Raw genomic sequence first — 12,385 nt, 5'->3', positions numbered from 1 at the left:
GCAGCTGATAAAAAAGGAAATGAGTTGGAAATGAGATTAGTTTAAGTATGATGGTCAACACATACTTCTCTGAGTAAGTGGCAAACCTGAGAGCTGAAGGAAGAAGAAAGTAAGGTGCCTGGTGAAGTGCATAGGTGTGCCACAGGACGACGGGCATGAGTGGTTTTAGTCCTCTGATGCCTTTCAGGTTGAAGTACCTGAACTGAATCTGTAGTTTAAACCCTCCAGATGTTCAGAGTTGTGCTTATCAATCTCACCTTGAATGTCCTCTACCTTATTCTAGAAGGTACTTTATTCTAGTACTTTATTCTAGAAGGGCTACCACAAAGTTTCTATTTATTTATTCTTGAAGGGCTACCACAAAGTTTCTATTTATTTATTCTTGAAGGGCTACCACAAAGTTTCTATTCTGGAGGTTATCTTCAGCTACCGCAAAGGGGTCTTACTATGCATTAATTCACCCATCCTCAAATGCATCTTCAAAGATCCTTTCTTATAACTGTTATATTCAGGGAGCATTTAAAATTTTTGTTAAAGTTGTTACAAGGCAATGATTTTTTATTCTGATTTTTGCTGCTTTGAACTCTAGAGCTCTTTGTTGGATCCCAATGTGATTTTAACTCAGCATTGTCAACACTGACATCTAGAATTTTCATTCTGGTCTGGTATAGGAGATATAAATCTTTCAAAAAATAATCTTCATCTAGAAAGGATTAAAAAGAAATCTTGTCCCCCAAAGGATATATTGTAAATAGAGGAGCCCATGGCTGGCTGTCAAAGTGCAGTGAGCAGATCCTTTCAGTATATATCTAACAGCATACTAATAAGATGCTAAATGAAAACATCTTTAAAATATCTGTATTTATCAATAAATCCTCAGGCTTATAAATCCAGTGGACATAAGATTCTGTTATGTGACTTACATTGAGTGTTTATTGTACATTGCCTAAGTCAAGCTCTTTAGCATCAGGTACAGACTACTGAAAGATGCTGCTATATTACATTTAAGGTTTCCTGCAACATCTTTGGCATTTCCCATGAGACATCATGAAGTACGTAGCTTTGAATACATAGTGATGTAATAAAGCAGGATAAAATATGATTGTAGAATACAGTGATGACACCAATGGCAGGCCTCCTTAGCTTTTTTCGTATTGAAAACTCAGCAGGACTATTAAAGTGTAATGGCACAGAACATCTTGTTAAAAAAAAAAGCCACAACCTTGTGTGGTATTCTTGTTTATGGATGATATTTATTGCTTTTGTATTCTTATTGTGTGCTTTCAAAGTCAATTGAAATGCAAGGGCTAATGAAACTTCCACCATAGCACATTCATTCTTCTCTACCCTAAATGAGTCTACAAGACGTAAATGACTTACATATATCAACAGCTCAGGTTTTATTGTTTTGGGTTAATTTATTCATTGTAATATTTTTAATGAAAGTAATGACTCTTACACTAGTTTATATATTCTCATACTACAGTTTTATTAAATCATGCTGGGAGAGTCCACAATGCAAGCCCTAAAATAAACTTCCATGTTTAGTTAAATATATCCAGTGCAATCCACTTATCAAATATCAATACTGTATGTGTTTTATTTGTTGTTCTTCTTAATTTCAATTCATCAAAAGTTTAAGTTTAGGGCAGTTCAGGGTCTCATATATTAGTCATACAGTGATACTACATAATTTTTAAAAAGTATGTCAGAATTATCAATTTCTCTTAACACGTAACATTCATTGTACATTTTATTGATTATGAAGATCTAAAGCAATCATTTCAAACCTTTATTCCCAATGTTTACATTTATGTGACCATTTGAACTCTAAGCAAAAGCAGACATTTTTATAGAATTATTGCAATTCCAGAGTGGGTGAAAAGCTTTCAATGGGTAATTAATTCTAAACTATATGCTAGAAAGATAATAACCATCAATAGTTGGGACTATTGTGTAATATAGTTTGATAAAGTAACCTGAAGTATTTTTCTTTATGTTCAATCCTTTTAATATAACTGATTCCTGGTGTGAGTAAGACATCTAGGAGGAGCTCCCAAAATTTTGCTTTACTAATACTTAAACTCCTATTACATTAACCTCAGTCTCTCCAAAAGCTGGTCCTGTTGTTCTTACTTTTTCACCTAATTATATATTAGAGATTAATTCTCTTGGAGAACTTAGTCTTAAAATTTTGGAACAATCTTTAAATCATTCTCCCATAGGACCAAACTCTGTCAATTATACCTTCAAATACATTTCCAAATACGTTCTCTCTTCATTCCTACTGCATGCTTCAGCCCTATCTTTCATGTTCCCTACTGCAAATCATCTTCAAATTGGTCTTGTCAATATCTTTTCACACCAGTAAGTCCTTATATGGTAGTCTATTTATTTTCCTAAGCCATAACTCTGATCATGTAACTTCACTGCTTCAAAATTGCAAAGGCTCCTTGTAATCTAAATTCAATAGCTTCGCATATAAATCTAATGCCACTCTACCATTATTTCTTGTTTATCTTCAGCCACAACCAGTCTTGAAGTCTCAGTATCCTCAGAATCCATTACCTGCCATCATTCTCCTAACTTAGATTGTCTTCTTGACCCTTCACGTCCGCTGCTGTAGCTAAGACTCCATTCAGCTTTCTCTGGTAGAACCATTGAAAAATATTTGCTTTTCACAACACCAGGCCCTCCTCCTTGACAATGCTCTGTCTGAATCTCCTTTAGATCTATTATAGCATTAACTGCAAACTGCAAATAACTTACATACTTCAAAACATTTGCTTCTATGCTAAAGTCTCCAAAAGTCAATTTCCTATTTATTTCTTCTTCGTATTATTTCATGATGCCTAGCACAAAGCCATGCTCATGTTCAGTGTTCAACAAACATTTATTGAATTAAGTTGAATCAACACCAAATATACTTTACACTTTTAAAAACTTCAATTCTCCGTCTAATGCCTGCCAAATAACCCCTAACTCCTTTAATCTCTACTCAAAGCTTTATTTTCTAACTTAACAAGTTTTTGAATTGCTCTTTCTTGAAGCAGAGGAATAAAGGAAGTGGGGAGATGAAGGAGAGAAATGCAAAATGTAGGTGCTATGAAGGTGCCCAATAAAGTTAAATCTTGCGTGTGATCTGAAGAAAAAAATAATCCAAGAGCTACAAGTCTCAGAGGACTTGTGCATGCTTCCTGAGGTAGAGAGTAGTTTTATCCATTATGTGAAAAGCATTTATCACATGGTCACCCTTTCTATTTTAAAGAAAATATGTTTTCTCAGTTTACAAAGGCACTTTCTTCCTGGTACTGATTTTCCATCCATGTGGCAGCAATTTAAGTTCATCTCTGAGTGACAGCTAATGTTGCATCCGTGCGAACTGGTGAATGATAGCTTCCAAAGAAACAGGCAAGAAACCCTTCAAGGTATCAAAAAGCTTTTGGTGAATAATCTGTTTTTGATTTAGAATCCTCTAAGAAAAGGGCTTTTTAAAGATGCCGTGAGTTTCACTGTCCTTTTCCTTCTCTATCTCCGGATTCAGCCTGGGGTATTTATAGCACCGGAATGGTTACATTCTTTGTGCTCAGGGCACAGGATTTTCATTTCTTTATAAATTTAATCATTCATAAGGTCGAAAGACTTTTTTTTAAATGTCAGCCTTTGCATTTTGATGTTTAACTTAGTTTGACATTGATGCTTTTTTGTTTTTATTTTCTAGGTGATAGTGCTAAGAATTGATGGAAAATCTTTTTTTTTTTTTTACAACTCAATGTACCCAAGAGAATCTGGGATGACTGGCAATTACAGAAATTGAGGTAAGAGGTGATCTTTAAATATGAAGTTATACCTCTCATTTTAGTGTCCTGAAGTGTTTAATTAACCATGTGATCAGAAAATCCTTCCTTATATTCAGACTTTTCCAAATAATAGTGACCATTTATTATTTATATATATGTAGGTCCTGTGGTCAGTAGCTTACGTACCCTCCTGATAAATATATATTGGTGTCTTGATTTTACAGATGAAAAATTTAGGTTAAGTAAATTGCCTAAACTTATGTAGACAGAACCTGAATTTGTATCAAGATCTATTTGACTTCAAACCCTGTGCTTTTAAACACTCCATTTTGTTGATTCCCCATAATCCATTTTCAAGTACTTAAACCAGAATGATGTAAAGAGCTTTCTTTTCTCATTCTTTTAATTTTGCCCATGGGAATACTGGCTGTTATGTGGTTATGGTATTTGGCAGTACTCTTCTCAAAGTCATAATATCAACTGCTAACCATCTTTTGGGTTCTTACTTGATGATGCCTACAGTTAGTTGGACTTACAACATATACATAACCATACACGTTTCATCACCATAAGGCATTAGTGTGATGGTTTGTTTGTTTTCTCTTCAAGATTCCTTTTCAATTTTAAATGGAAGATTCTAGGGTTGATTTTTATTTTCAATCCTTTCATTTTACTTAGATTTCCAATTTGGGAGCAGACTAAGACTATTCATTGTTAACGAAGTGCTCTGGGATGTAAAAGCTGAAAACTAGATGGAGATTTTGCATCGTAGCAAGTCAGTTGTTTCAAAATGCTTGAATTTGGCATTATCCCATTTTCTTTTTCTTGGTTAATTAGTCTTATTATCTTGTTCACGCTACTATCTAGTTATTTGGAAGAGAGTTTTTCTTTTTCAGCTTCCCACTCTATTATTTTTAGGGGAATCTCTCTAACTCTGGAAAAGTGAATCATGTTAAGGAATACTATGCATTCTTTTTTAAAATCAGAATTGATGTGTTATGTAATGTAGGCCATCAGTAGCTACTAAGACTTGGCTTTAGCCTGCATTTTAGAATAGTAGATAAAAATTTATATGACTATTACGTGAATTGAATGTAAAGAGGGTCATAAAAAATGAAAACAAATTCCAAAAATGGGTTACAGAATTTCAGAGAAAGAAAATAAATTAATTTTGCTCAAGGGATTGCTGAGCATTCCTTGTAAGAGATGGAATGCTGTTTGTTTTCTGTTTTAATTTTCCCATGAAAATATGTTAATTTTATAATTAACCTAAATTCTACTTTTTAGAATAGAGCATGTCTTCCTCGTGGGTGGAAGACATAGAGGTGAAAAGTATATATTCTACATATTTTAAATACAAAACAAGAATTTCACCTTGAAAAATAAAACACACAAAAAAAGAAAAGAAAAAAAGTAAAGCAAAACACATGAACTTTGCTATTGACTTTTTAAATATGATAATCAAAGAAGGAAGAGAGCAGGGAAGGTAAGGAGGGAGAGAGGGAAGAATGAAAAAAAAAGGGTGGTAGGAGGAAGAAAACAAACCCAAATATAGATAAACTTCTGAACCACAATTAAAAGCTAGAGTAGGTATCTGAAGTATAAGAGTATCTGTAGTTTTGCCCAATTTCACAGTGTTTCCTTCTCTACTTTCAGTTGGGGTCTACATATAAAATTTAAACATATATTTGCAGGTGTTACCTAGTTGATAATTCTTTCAAGTATGTGCACTTGAACATCCCCCTCAGTAAGGCAGAGAGACTTGGGGAATATTCTTTCTAAGTAGTTCTTAGTCATTTAACTCTTAATGTACTCTGTTCCAGAGAACAATCCAATCTCTATTCTAGACAATATTAGCTTGCTCCCAGATGTCTAACAATTTTCTAAGAACTAATTTTATCATGTCATAGTACTGTGCTGTGCAGTACTTTGTGCTGTACAAAGTACTGTGCTGACAGCTTATAAATGACAAGTAGTAACGTTATAGTGTGTTCAAGGCTATTCAGATTGTGAGCAGTCAGAAGCATCACAGAGGTAGTCTGCTATTGAAATAGTAAAATAAATATTTTTATTGAAATGCGTTAAGTGGTTGGGGAGTCATACATTGAAATAAAATAGAAAAGGAGCACTCACTCAGAGATAAATTTGACAAGGAAATCTCAGAGCTACTTCCTACATCATCATAGTATAGGGAATGAGCAATTCTATGTTGAAATTTACAACAATGGTTTAACATTGAATGACTATAATAAAGAATGTATGGAGGCTGAATATTTAACCAATTATTGAAAGATATCTCATGCTGCGTGGGCTGTTTTGATATAATTCAGCCTCTTCAGTTACAAATGTAACCCAACCAAACTACAGAGACCTGAAGCAGTAAGGAGTAGTTCCATTTTTCGTATGCTGACCTAGAGAGTAAACGTGCAAAGATGAAGCACACATTGACTCTAACATGTTTGTGTGTGTGTGGACCATGGTTGTAGTTGTCACTATTTTCAATTGTAGATGTGATAAGGAAACAAGAAACAAAAAGAAAAGGGCCAAAATATAAAATGAATTCTACACATACTTGGGGATTTCATTTTAATGGAGAATGGTGTTTGTGTCTGAAACAAGAAGCAGGATTCCAATCTATAAAATCCTTTTGAACAGGAAATAATAAATGATATGTAGTTATCATTCAAACACTGCATAATTATTAATAACATACTAACAATTTAATGTCATTGGTGACTTCTGGATTATTGCTATTGTGGATCAGGAATGGTTAAAAATACAAGCTCGTCGACCATTTTCTTTTTGGTCCATAAGCAAATAGTGAAAAGAAAGCCTGATAGATGCTAGTATGACAAGAATTAGAATAATTTCCAGTTTTGCTAAAAGGGAAACTATAGTACTTATTTTGCAACTTTCATTAAAAGTTTCAAATAAAATGCAAAGCTTCAAACCTATCAAAATTCATTAGTAAAACATTTGCGTTATTAACTCGTGGAGATATTGGTTCATAACATCCTAATAAATAGGATTTCTAATTTTTTCAGAAGACTACCAAGACTTCAAAGGACTTTAGACCTCCCAATAAAAAGATTTAATTGTAATCAATGAGAATTACATGGATTAATTAATTATTTGAAAATTCCAAAAACATAATTATATATTTTTAATGGGCTTAAAACTCTATAAAAATTTGCTTGTTTATTACAAACCAGTAGTCTTAAGAAATCAACTCTTAGCACACATGTTCACTTGCAGTGGTATCAGAGTGTATTCAATCTTCAACATGTTTAGACCTAATAATTTTAAGTTCCCAGAAAAAGAAAGGGAAGACACTTGGACCATGTTAACTGGTCCAATCAAAGTAGTATGTTTTTGTTTCTTCTCATGCTAATTCTGAACTACGTTTTCAAATTCATTACTTACAACGAGCTTCCATGTAGTTTATGTTCCAACTATACTATACTGATCATTAATCATTCCCTCAAAACAGAAGCACTTTCAAGCTTCATGCTATTCCTTTATCTTTTCATTGCTCCTCTGTTTATGAAACACTTTCTTAACTTTGGTGCTAGGTGTGGCTCTAAGTGATTCATTATTACTTCCATCACAGTTACTATAGCAATTGGTTCAGAGATAAGCACGTGATTTAAGATGATCTACTCAGAAGAAAGCCTGGTTCCTTTGGTCAGAAAGTTAAGAGAGAGATAAGCTTTTCCCTCTGTTGGATGTGAGTAAGGAATAATCAACTTTAGGTTATAGCAGATAGATCACCTGTTGTAATGAAGGCATTTCTAAAGTCAACCTAAGGCTGTTTTGTTTTATCTTGTTTTTTGTTTACAAGCAACCAAAAAGTTCAATTGATGTAAGGAGATAAGTGTTATACCTTCTCTTTAAATCTTTGCAAGACTATTTTACAAATACTCATTGTTTTAAGAACACACTCTTGTTAACTCAAAAAATAGCTATCAAGTTCAGGAGAGGTCTGGGCTGGAGATATAAAACAGAGTGAGTACTGGTAGTATGTATACATATAGTAAGTGAAGGCTTGAGACAGGATGACATCACCAGAAAAGTGAGTGCAGATAGAAAAGAAGATCAAACCCTGATCCCTGTGCTACGTTCTCACAAAAAAAGATGAAATAGATGAGGAAGAGCCTGCCAGGAACACTGAGAAGCAGGATCGGTGAGGCAGAAGAAAAGCTAAGAGTGTATGCTGTCCTGTAAGAAAGTAAACCAAGACAACAAAAGTGCATAACTGTGTCAAATGCAGCAGATGAAACAGAATAAAACAGAAATCAATATTAGATTTAGTAATGTGGAGTCACTGGTGACATGGATGAGAAGACGTTTTATGGCGTTTTGCAGGCAAAACTGGATTCCAGCAGGTTTTAAACAGAAGGGATGGAGAGGTAATAGAGACACTAAGTACCTGCTTGATGAGGGTGGACACAATTGTGTTGCTTGTTTACCATCTGTAGAAATAAAACATACATCTGGGTCAAGCCAAGACTACCCAGGAAACTTCTCTATTTTTTTTTTAAATTTATTAGTTTCAGGTGTACAAGACAAGGTAATACTTAGACGTTCATCATTTATATCCCTCACACTGTGAACTCCCCTCCCCCCATCCACTATCCCTCTGACCTCACACCGAGCCATCACATTATATATATAAAATTATAGTTGGCATTCATTAATGTTTAGCTTCTGGTGTACAATGCCATGATCAGGCATCCACAGTATCCCTGAGGTGGTCTCCCAAATAGGACGCATGTCCATCGGATACCCAACAAAATCTTTACAACATTATTGAATAAGTTCCCCAAATTAATTTTCAAAAAACCCTGGGCCATCTTGTGGTTACCAGCTGCTTCCTAATCCCTTCACCTTTCCCCTTATCCCCAACCTATCCCCCCGCCCCCACCCATCTAACAACTCTCGGTTTTTTCTTTGTGTCCTCAAAACTGTTTCTGATTAGTTCATTCACATATTCTTTTCTTTAGATCCCGCATATAAGTGGAAACTTCTCTAATTTTTGATAAAACACCATGATCGATGAACTTTCTTTAGTATCAGTGCTCAGAAAGAATATCATATTGAATTGACTGGCTTAATATAAAACATCTCATAGTCTTTAGTTAATTCATTTTTAAACTTAAGGCCAGATTTCATGGAAATTCAAAGGACTTTGTACTTACTTACTTTCCATAGGAATATGGTAGAGACTTTTCAAATCAGTGCACATGTCCAAATGCCATATCTGTAGCTACTTCACATTTTCTAATATTTTCCCCAGATTGAATAATTAACGAATAAGCCAAAAAGCAAGATTTTTTTCATTTTTTTATTTTAAGCATTGGCCTAAATCCACATATTACATCTCCCGAATCTATTGTTCTAAACCAGAGGCCAATTTATGAAAGTTTACCATTACAAAAATGTATTAGTCAAGTCAAAATGTGTATTATTTGCTCCTTAGTATTTACCCAAATGAATTAGAAACTTATGTTCACACAAAAACCTGCACACAGATTTTTATGATAGCTTTACTCATAGTTGCCAAAATGGAAGCAATCTAAAGTATTTGATTGGATGAATAAACTATGGTACATCCAGATGATAGAATATTATTCTGTGCTGAAAAAGGAAATGATCTATCAAGGCATGAAAAGACATGGAGAAAACATGAAGAAGCCAATATGAAAAGCCTGCAGGCTATACGATTCCCACTATGTGACATTCTGGAAAAGGCAAAACCACAGATGTATCAAAAAGCTCGGTGGTTGCCAGGGAATGGGTGGGGGAGGGAGCTAAATAGGTGGAACAGAGAAGATTTATTTAGAGCAGGAAAGCTATTCTATATGATACTACAATGGTAGATATATATCATTATATATTTGTCAAAACTGAAAGACTGTACAACCCAACAGTGAACCCTAATGAAAATTAGGACTATGGATGATTATGGTGTGTTTAAATAGGTCCGTTGATTGTAACAAATGTACTACTGTGGTACAGGGTGTGGGCTGTATGGCAGGTTATTTACTTGTGGGACCAGGGTGTCTATAGGAGCTCACTGTACTTCTGTTAAATTTTGCTGTGAAACTAAAACTGCTCTAAGAAATAAAGTATATTAATTAAAAATAAGTGACAACATATATATATATATTTAAATATATATATATGTATGTATATATATAACATTTTCAGTGCTTCATCATGACTCATTTCATCTCTAATGTGTTTATTGAATTTCATTTGGAAAATTAAGAAAACCTATCAGTGTTCTCAAAACGGTTCCAAATGGTTAATTTTTAAAACATGTAATTGCATAAAGCTGAATTTAATTTTATTAGTTTTCATTTTGCATGGGACTATATTTCTCGACTGTGTCAAGACCACAAAATTCTCAGTGCATATTTGTGTGCCATCAATTCTTACCCCAAACCTGCTTCTTGATTAAGAAAGACCCTCCATTTTGAGTGAGTGAGTGAGTGTCACAGTATGAGCAATCAGCTAGTAGGTATGTAAAGGGCCACACTCATAAACATTACATGATGCTCTAAGTGTAGACAGTTTGATTCAGTATCTTCATAGGGGGTATTTACTGTAGTACTTATCTTTCTGATATCAAAGAAAGGGATTACACTTCCTTTGTTATTCGGGGAAATAAATGGACAGGGTTGTGAGATAATGAGGAAAAATACGTTAGGGATCACTGATTCTAAGACTCCCCCAAACCTCCTGAGCTATGAATATGCTTCACTGTATGATCATGTTCGTATTGGCTGAATATGGGTTTGGCAACTGCTTAGGACAAGCCTATAGAATTTACAGACTGTTGGCTGTGTCATTTATTTGCTTCCTGTTCTTTCAGAAAACATGAAATAATTATAATAAAAAAAATCAACACAGCAAGGATTCCTAAGAATTATCCTTCACTCCCACTCCCAGGCTTCTCAAATCACTGAAAATTATTTGAGAACTTTGTTACCCAGTTTAAAATTACTGGTCATGTCATTTTAGCACAATAGTGATAAACACTAGTTATACAGGCTCCCTGGGATTTCCAAGATCAGCATTTAGGGGGGGAAAAATCTGACTCCAAAGACCCTGGTGTTTCCCTGATTGAATGGAGAAAAAGGCTTTAAAATGAAGGCAAATGAAGGCATTGAAAGTTGAAAATAAACAATTACTAACATTTGTATTTTTGCTTTCTCTTATCATTTTATTTTGAGTTAATAAAGAACATAATCTATTTGTACCTGCTTTTGCCTTAGGAGTTAGAGGGAGATAATGAAAATATTTTACTATCTATTTTCAAATTATAAGCTGTTGTTTCCAAAGAAAGTCAGAACTCATGTATATTATCACATTACTGTTCTCAGGGGACTGCAGTCACCATAGTGATTGTAATTACATGGCTTCATTAACTTTATACATTCTACCTGTTATGGGGGGTTCACATTAAGAAAATTTACATATGCAGGAAATGAATTTCATTTGCAGGGAGCTAATGTCATTAAACATTTAGGCAGTCCCTACCCAGCAAAGGGGTTTCCACTGGGGTTAGCTTTTTAGCATGTCCTTTGTAGTCATTTTGAGCGGAAGCATCCATTTCCAAACCTTAAAAGTAAAACCTCTTGTAGAGGAAACTATTAGAAAGCAACGGCTATTTTAACAAATCTGACATATGACAAGAATTTCAAATTTCTGACACCAAGATTATTACAACACACAAGGGTGAAATACCTCTGAAAATGCAAACACTGAATATTTGGGGGCTTTTGCACAGTCTTTGTGTGTGTGTGTGTGTGTGTGTGTGTGTGTGTGTGTATGCGCACATGCATGCATTTGCAACTTGATAGATTGAGTGACCTACATTTTAAAATGCATATTGTTATACATTGGTGGTTTTCTATTTTTATTGACCAATTTAATCTGTGAATCATTAAAATTAAAAAAATATATATATATCTAATGTAATTTCAGATGAAGAAATCATGATAAGCAAACAATAGACAAAAAAACAGAAAGGAAGTGAAGTTCTTACGCAATGAATTCAGATTTTTGACTCCTCTGATGAATATATTTCAGACATTTTGAAGGGCAGGATAATAACAAAGGGCTGCATAGATACCTTTTTGTTTGGAGTAGATGAGCCTGACCTTTTGGTAACACCAGATTTCTGGTAGTCTAAAGAAGAAATCTGCCAGGAGGAGCAGGTGAGCAGTGGGCTCTCATACCCTTATACACGTGCCCTACCACCCTTTAAGAAATGCTCAGAAGTACTTGTATCCCTAATTTCTGTTTGCCATACAAGGATCAACATCCATTATTAAGAATAATACTATTAACAATGGTAAAGCACTCGGTTGTGTACATAGAGAAATGAGGTGATATCTGGTGCATAGCAAGGCTGTAATTCCTAGAGAGCTATTTTCCAAGTAAGATTCAAAACAACTCATGACTTCTTTTTAGCTATTAAAATTCATACTAGTTCACAATAATAGGGAAATTACCTATTTTCTGGTACAAAATTACATCCTAGCAAATTGCATTACACATGTAAATTGTGGTGGTTT

Source organism: Rhinolophus hipposideros (assembly GCF_964194185.1).
Source record: "Rhinolophus hipposideros genome assembly, chromosome: 18".
In the NCBI taxonomy this organism is placed as follows: Eukaryota; Metazoa; Chordata; class Mammalia; order Chiroptera; family Rhinolophidae; genus Rhinolophus; species Rhinolophus hipposideros.
The sequence above is the reverse complement of the archived record's forward strand: the minus strand, read 5'-3'. Positions refer to the sequence as shown.